The sequence below is a fragment of the Palaemon carinicauda genome, chromosome 34 (genome assembly GCF_036898095.1).
Source record: "Palaemon carinicauda isolate YSFRI2023 chromosome 34, ASM3689809v2, whole genome shotgun sequence".
Classification (NCBI taxonomy): Eukaryota; Metazoa; Arthropoda; class Malacostraca; order Decapoda; family Palaemonidae; genus Palaemon; species Palaemon carinicauda.
Window position 1 is genome coordinate 20,335,331 of NC_090758.1, and position 9,614 is coordinate 20,344,944.

General features: G+C 28.2%; 1 pseudogene; it reads left to right on the forward strand.

Annotated features, from left to right (window-relative positions):
- Positions 1–718: 718 nt before the first annotated feature.
- Positions 719–4,881, forward strand: LOC137626745 (DNA polymerase delta catalytic subunit-like; annotated as a pseudogene).
- The last annotated feature ends 4,733 nt before the right edge of the window (positions 4,882–9,614 follow it).

Genomic DNA, 9,614 nt, shown 5'->3' on the forward strand with positions numbered 1-9,614 from the left:
TTTATTTTGTAATATCAACCTTTTCACCTCTTTCAAACCATTCAATTCTTCTGTCGCTATTGAATGTTTTTTTAACAAATATTGGTAAATTGTAATCTCGGAACACGACCCGAACGATCCACGTTCAAATTCGTTTTTTAATTCGTCTTTTTCATCGTCTAAATTGACCGCATTATAAAGTGGGGGTATTTTACCCTTATCATAAATTTCTTCTGTGGTGATGAAAACACCAATTATACTTTTTACGTCTTGGTAAATATCTTCTTTATAAATTTCTTTTAAAAATATATTAATAAATCCATAAACACTCATCATAAAATAATTGCCAGATGAGCCGACTTCAGGAAAAATAGCGTATTCTTTCGAATTTATCATATCAGTTATACAATAAATAATAATTTTTTCAAATTTGTGGGTATATTTTTTTATATTATATGTCATCCGTGAGGCCAAGTCTTTGGGTTTTAACATATAATAGGTAATACTATCAACATCATCTATGTTTTGTTCTTCTTGTAAAAATTTTTTATTAAAAAGGAATGCATAATATGTTGCCATTTTTTAGTATAACAAAAAAGGTATCCAATTTACAAATTTAATATAAATTTATTTTCCTGGTAATTTAAAAGATATTTATATATATAAGCCATTTATTTTTAAACGGCTTTACGTGAAATTGGTATTACGTCTAATAGTTTTTCATAAGATATAATTCAAAATGAGTTGTAAAATAAGCAAATTGCGGCAATTTTTTGAAAATGGTGATAATAAAAATAGGTTCCTCCAAGAATGGAATAGGCCAGCAGCACCATTATCAACTCCCAATACAAATAAATTGTGTTTTCAGCAGATGGATATTGATTATTATATTGGTTATCCGGTAAGAAAAAAGGAATGTGGTGGTTATAATATGCAGCAGCAGCAGCAGCAGGTACCCATAATAAGATTATTTGGATTAAATGATATAGGGAATACTATTTGTTGTAATGTATTTGGATTTTTTCCTTATATATATGTTTCTGTGACTTTATTAGATTCACAAAAACAAGTTTCATATTCAGACCAAATAAAAAAGGCCCTGAATCGAAAAATCTACTTGAATGAAACAAAAGATCAAATTAAATTAAAGGAATACGTATTAAGTGTAGATAGGGTGTTTAAACAAAGTATATATGGATATCAAGAAAAAAAATCATCGTCATCATTGTGTTTTTTTAAAGTTACTGTGGCTTTACCAAAATCAATATCTATAGCTAAGATTATTCTTGAAAATGGGTTAGTGATAGATAAACATCCCACTCACTTTCGGGTTTACGAATCAAATGTTGATTTTACACTTAGATTTATGACAGATGCTCAGATGCCTGGTTGTTGTTGGATCGAGTTACCTATTGGTGAGTGGGAAATAAAAAATAATGAGACAAATTTTAAAAATACTACTTGTCAATTAGAGGTTAACGTTTTTGAGTGGGAAAAAATAATTATTTATGAACCCGAAGGAGAATGGGCGTCTATTGCCCCACTCAGAATATTATCTTTTGATATTGAGTGTGGGGGAAGACGGGGAATATTTCCAGAACCCGAAATAGATCCGGTCATACAAACTGGAAATGTTGTTACGCGGCACGGAGAGACTGAGCCATTCATAAGTGTTGTTTTTACTTTGAATAGTTGTGCTCCCATTGTGGGCTCTAAAATTTTTTCATTTCAGGAAGAAAAAGAAATGTTAGAAAATTGGTCAAAATTCCTATTGTTTATTGACCCCGATATCATTACTGGATATAATATTAATAATTTTGATTTACCATATTTACTTAACCGCGCCAAGCATTTAAACTTGCCAGTATTTGCTCATTTAGGAAGGGTAAAAGGAATAAAATCTACAATATTAGATACCATAACCCAAAACAAACAAACAGGAAAAAGAAATAACAAAATCATTAATATAGATGGACGGTGTTTAATGGACCTTTTAACAATAATACTAAAAGAACACAAACTTCGGTCATATACTTTAAATTCTGTATCTTATCATTTTCTTAACGAACAAAAAGAAGATGTTCATCATTCTATAATTTCTGAATTACAAAATGGTAATGATCAGACTAGAAAAAGACTGGCTGAATATTGTTTAAAAGATTCTATTCTTCCTTTAAAATTATTGAATAAATTGATGTGTGTAGTCAATTATATAGAAATGGCACGCGTAACGGGCATTCCTTTATCATATGTTATAAATAGAGGACAACAGATTAAAATTTTTTCACAAATACTAAGAAAAGCCAAAGAACAGAATTTAGTATTACCGGTGTTTGATAAAAAGGAGAGTTTTGAATATGAAGGAGCTACAGTTATTGAACCAAAAAGAGGATATTATAACGTTCCAATCGTTACTTTAGACTTTGTATCATTATATCCATCGATAATGATAGCACATAATCTGTGTTATACAACCTTTATTGATAAAAGATATATTAATCAAATGGCTCTGAAAACTGACGATTATATCATTGCACCTTCTAATAATTATTTTGTAAAATGTCATAAGCGCAAGGGATTAATTCCAGAAGTTTTAGAATCCTTTTTAATTGCTCGTAAGAAGGCGAAAATTGCATTAAAAAACGAAGAAGATCCATGGAAAAAGAAAGTCTTTGTTGGTAGACAACTGGCATATAAAATATTGGCTAATTCTGTTTATGGTTTTACGGGCGCACAAATTGGTAAATTGCCGTGTTTAGATATATCACAAAGTGTTACGGCGTTTGGAAGAACGATGATTTCTCTCACCAAAAACAAGATTGAAGAAAAATATAACAATGCTATAGTTATATATGGTGATACCGATTCTGTTATGATTAATTTTGGAGTTGAAACTTTAGAAGAGGCCATAAATTTGGGCAAGGAGGCGGCAAATCATGTGACTCAGTCTTTTAGCAAGCCAATCAAACTTGATTTTGAAAAAATATATTTCCCTTACTTGCTTATTAACAAAAAAAGATATGCTGGTCTTTATTATACAAATGCTAATACTTATGATAAAATAGATTGCAAGGGGCTAGAAACAATTCGTAGAGACAATTGCCCACTCGTGGCTAAAGTCATAAATACTTGTCTAAAAAAAATCTTAATTGATAGAAACCCAATAGAAGCCCTTAATTTTGTCAAACAAACCATATCAAAATTACTTTGTAATGAGATTGACATCTCTCAATTAGTTATTACAAAGGAGTTAACAAAAAAAGGAGAAGAATATAAAGGAAAGCAAATTCACAATGAGCTAGCCATCAAATTAAGAAAAAGAGATTTAGCTAGAATTAGTGCATGGTGCAAATTATGGGGTATGAAGTTGAATCCTAACAAAACTCAAAGTATGATTGTAAGTAGGTCAAGGACGGTGGTTCCTCAACATCCGGATCTCAGTATTGATAATGTTTCTTTAAATATGTATGACTTTCAAAATTTTAGGTGTGATTCTCGACAGTAAATTTACTTTTGAGAAACATATAAGGTCTGTGTCTTCTTCAATTTCACAAAAAATAGGCTTATTGAGAAAGTCTTTCAAGATTTTCGGTGATCAATCTATTCTGAAGAAGTGTTTTAATTCTTTCATTCTACCTTGTTTTCAGTATTGTTCTCCTGTCTGGTCTTCAGCTGCTGATTCTCATCTTAATTTGTTGGACAGAAACTTAGAGCCTATTAAATTTCTTATTCCTGATCTAGATATTAATCTCTGGCACCGTCGTTCAATTAGTTCATTATGTATGTTGCATAAGATTTTTCACAACTCTGACCATCCTTTACATTCAGATCTCCCTGGACAATTCTATCCTGTTCGTAATACTAGGCAGGCAGTTAATTCTAATAGCCAGGCCTTCTCCATCACGAGGCTCAATACTACGCAGTACTCTAGAAGTTTTATTCCAGCTGTGACCAAGTTGTAGAATGATCTTCCTAATTGGGTGGTTGAATCAGTAGAACTTCAAAAGTTCAAAGTTGGAGCAAATGCTTTTTTGTTGACCAGGCAGACATAGTCTTTTTATAGTTTATTTATGACATATTTGTTTTTGATGTTGTTGATAGTTTATTATATGACATGTCTGTTTTGACGTTGTTTCTTATTTTAGAATGATTTATTGTTAATTTGTTCTCTTCATTTATTTACTTCCTTATTTCCTTTCCTCACTGAGCTATTTTTCCCTGTTGGAGCCCCTGGCCTTATAGCATCTTGCTTTTCCATCTAGGGTTGTAGCTTGGATAGTAATAATAATAATAATAATAATAATAGTGCTCCAAAACTTGGCGATAGAATTCCATACGTTATTATATGTGGATTTAAAAAAAGTCCTATTTATGAAAGGGCTGAAGATCCAATATATGTATTAGAAAATAATATTCCATTAGATTATGATTATTATTTAAAACATCAATTAAGTAAGCCACTTATTAGAATATTTGAACCCATTCTCGGTGATAAAACCGAATCTTATATATTAATAGGAGAGCATACACAAAAAAAGAGTTTACCAATAAGTAGAGTAGGACCATTAAGTCAATTTTTTCAAATACATCCAACTTGTATAAATTGTAAAATTCCTTTATTAAAAAGAAAAATAGTACCCGATGGTGTAGAATATAACGCTTTATGTAATAATTGTAAAGTACACGAAACAGATTTGTATACACACCACATTGAAAAATTAGCTACACTCGAAAAAAAATTCAATCAATTTTGGACTGAATGTCAAAGGTGTCAAGGATCATTAATTAAAGAAGTTATATGCAGTAATCGTGACTGTCCTATTTTTTAAATGCGTAAAAAGACAGAAATAGATTTTTTTGGTCAAAAAAAAAATAATCGATCGTTTTGGCTTGCCACAATAGGTTATAAATATTATTATTATTTCCCAAAAATATTTCATATAAATGGTAATGCTCTTGGTATTATATATATATAGTCATATTACTACACACCCAGAAGAAATAATTATAATGGAGGAAAATATTCTAAAAGTCAGCTTTAAGTTAATTTCAGACAATGCTAAAGGTCCTACTAAAGGATCAACGGGGGCGGCTTGTTATGACATATAGTGCTCAAAATGAAAATATTCCTGTCGGTCAACGAATTGCCATTGATACTGGCATATGTATGAAATTTCCTTCCAAAATACACGGAGAGATTAAATCTAGGTCTGGCATAGCTCTGAAAAATTATGTAGATGTTGTTGCGGGAATGATAGATTCGGATTATAATGGACCTATAAAAGTGGTCTTGAATAATTCTCATCCAAATAATTCTTTTGAAATAAATATTGGGGATAGAATTGCCCAAACAAAATTTTTTTCGGGAATTGATATCTGTTTAGTTGAAAACATCAAAAATGAAAAATGGGAAATAGAATCTTGTAGGGGCAATAAAGGATTTGGATCTTCTGGTAAATAAATAAAAAAAATAATGTCTTTCTGGTAGTTTTATATTTTATATAATCAATCAATTAAGTATATAAGTAATAATGAATAAAAGTATTACACTGAATTCTTTAACTTTTTTTATATACATATACCATTAAAATAAAATTAGTTATCAATGAGTATCATGAAAAAATTAGGCAAAATAAAAACAAAAACACTGGAAAATAAATTAAGAGATTATCTAGAAGGTGAATTGCTGAATCAAAATCTTATTGATGTTGATAAATTATCAATTACCCCAAAAGATTTTGCCCATATTTTTGCAAATGAGTGTAAAAATATTAATGAAAATTCACACCTTCCCTCCATTATTCAATCATGCATTCATAGAATAATAGAAAACAATATTAAAGAATCAGTTTACATAAAAAGAGTAATGGATATCACAAATGAAAACAAAAATGAAGATGAAGAGTCAAAAAAAATTAATGATATTCTTACAGAGAAAGATTATTATAAAAATCAAGCTTACGGTAATGATATTAATATTGGGTTAAAATTATCTGAATATGAGTACCGGTTATTAAACGAAAAATTTAGTAAAGAAGGAAATGAATTACTATCAAATCAAAATTATATACAAATGATTTTACCTAAATGGGGGGATGATAATAAAATACAGAGAAAATTTTGTACAAAAATATGTTGTTTAGATTAAGTTTTAATAACTTTTATTTTATTAAGAGGTGCTCCCCCCCCCTTAGTCTTAAGACGAGATGAATGGTGCTTTCTTTTTGAATGTTGTAATCAGAAAGTGTCCGATTGTCTTCTAATTGTTTGCCTGCAAATATAAGGCGTTGTTGGTCTGTTGGAATGCCTTCTTTATCTTGAATTTTATACTTTATATTTTCTATAGTATCAGACTGGTTTGCGTCTATTGTTATAGTTTTGCCCGTTAGGGTTTTTATAAAAACCTGCATGATGAGAATTGTATTAACCACAAGAAGTATACGCAATTAATAATCAAGACAAGAAGGCTACTTTTATCTTATATTTTTTAAGTAAAATAAAAAACTAGATATATGAAATATTATAAAATTGTTTTATTCTTTATAATTATTATGCTTATCATAACGTGGATTATTTTAATATCAAACTTTAAAAGTCTTTTTAATATATATGAAAAAACCAAAAAAATATTAGAGAGAAATGATAAATTAATCATGCACCCCCCTCCATTTTTTCCTCTCGTAATATCAGAATAACAATAATAAAGCAAATGCTTTTATTCGGTATCTTATAAACAATAAACATTTATTTCAATGTCTGTAAATTGAAAAATATCACTAAGAATGTTTTTTAACGCATGACCATTTTAAACCATCTATTCCACACCCAATCTGGGGCATCGCTATTTTAGATATATTATTTTTAAATGCATGATTTTTCATGGACAACAAAGAACTAGACAAGTTCTCATATATAGGTTTTTCCCAGTACTTTTCTTTGGTTACTAAATAGTAAATGAATCGTTCATTTTCATCTAAAATGGCTACATTACCCACACTACAATTTTGATTTTTAAGTTTTTGAACATTATCGAATTTTTCCTTAAAAGCTAAAGCAATTCCACCCCCCATGTAAAAATCCCGGGAAACGCAATGCGCCAATGATACATTTTTTGGACATGTAAACAAATCTCCGTGGATTTCTTTTATTTCATACATTATGTAAGTGTTATCAACAATAATATTATTGATATTAATAGAAATTATTAGTTTATATATATATATATATATATATATATATATATATATATATATATATATATATATATATATATATATATATATATATATATATATATATATATATATATATATATATATATATATATTCACTATAATAAATATATACATATATATATATATATATATATATATATATATATATATATATATATATATATATATATATATATATATATATATATATATATATATATATATATATATATATATATATATATATATATATATATATATACAGTAAATATTTTTTATAATTGTTACCAACATAAAATTATTTCCCAAGTAGTTGTGTTAGTTGATTAATTACTTAATCTTCTACTTTGTAAGTTAGAAAAATCGAAGGAACGTATACAATTTGATTTTTATCCATCATTTCTGTTTTATAGTCGGGCGGTAAGGCGATAATAGAATTATCGGGATACTCTTCTTGCTTATAACCCCTTAACTGTAATTTTACAATTTCTCCTGGTTTTGATAAAATAGTAGCCCCGTAAAATTGACGATAAACTGCTCCCAATGGATTTAAAAAGACTTTTCCCGTCCAGGGTGTGTTGTTATTATGAAATGTATAAACTATAGGACGCCCAAGTACTGCATTATTCAAAAAACGATTATTAGTTGTTTCATACCAGTGTTTAGTTTCAAATCCTCTTCCCGTTGCTAATCTAAGGGCAGATATTGGATGGGTTAACTCTTTTTGAGTATATTGATTAACTAAAAATTTCTTATGAACGACCGGCCATTTTTTATATGGGTGATGCATATGACGAATTGGAAATTCTCTTGATGGTTTGATAACTCTTTTTAACCAATCATGATTGTTTGCCTTTTTCAAAGAATGTTGTTTTACTAAAATTTCTTTTTTGTTGGGAAAAATAATATTAAATGGACTTTCTAATTCTTTATAAGAATGTACTTGTATGGGCTTAAAATTATTATTCAGTGTATAATATGCAATATCTGTTGTATGAAATAAAGTTGTGTTATTTTTTCCAATTTTAATGCACACATTTGACACTTCTTCTTCGTCTTTTTCTTCCTTTTTTGGGCTCTTGCGGTTTTCTAATATCCCTTCAACAAAACCATTATGAAAATCACAAACACAACCGTAACCTGGTACATATTTATTGTTTGGGCTGTTATATAAATGAGGATTTAATGCATCATATTTGCACGGATCTTTGAAATAATTTTCCTTTTTTGTTACTACAATTTCATTTTCTTCAACCTCACCATTAATTTCTTTGCACAAAGGAAATGTTGCGTTAACAACGGGTACTTGAGTTTCCGGAGAAATACAATGAGTACAGATGCCATCAATAAAAGGATTAAAGGATGATATATTTTCATTAAGAATATTAGTTCTATGTGCAACTTAAATACATTTATTTTCCTTAATCATTTTTTGTTGGGGTTCATCGCACATTTCTCCTCCAAAATATTCTGGAGCATAACAAAAACAAGACCAGTTATTACTAGTTTTTATATCAAATAATAATTTCCCAAAACCACAATAACCGAATCCACCAAATTTATTATGATAAGGTATTTCTTTACTATTGGGTAATAAATATTTTTGATTAATTTTAGGAAATAATAATAAACTATGAGATGTTTTATCATATATAGGACATTTTATATCTAAACATTCTTCATTATTATTAAGAAAAAATGATGATGATGATGATTTTTTTGAAATATTTTCTTTTTCGGAACAAGTGAAAAAAGGAGGATTAATTTCTTTTTCATTCTCGTGTTCGTGTTCATTTTCTATATCCCAAGAAGGCATTTTGTTTGTTGTTGCAGTGTATGGTAATACATTATATATTTCCACTCCCTTATCTTCTTTTTGTAATATTTGTTGACTATTGTTTTTATCTAAATAAAGCCGTGATATCTGATTTTTATTAGTAAAATTTGAAAATATGATATGAAGAATGATAATAATTACCAAGAGTATAATCAAATGTATTATTATTGTCGTTGTTTTTGTTCTCGTTTTATGGTTAATTATCATTTTTTTATAAAGAAAGAATAAGATATATGATAATGAAATAAACAACCATCATCAACAATTTGAAATATTTTCTATGTGTTTTATTTATATAATTTTTACAAAAAAGTATAATAACCAATCAACCTACTTTTTTTCCATACCGCTATTATGTCACATCATAAAAATTTGCTAGAATTTAAAAGGCTCGTTTCATATGATGGCATAATTGTAATAAATAAAGATACAATAATCAAAATTAAGGAAAAAGATTTATTGACAGTAGATCTTCAATATGATGAAAAAAATAATATACTTTTGGATGCCGACAATAATGTATATAGATTATCTAAAAGATTGGTGAATGATATGAATAAAAAAAATGTGTAATTGTCTATGAA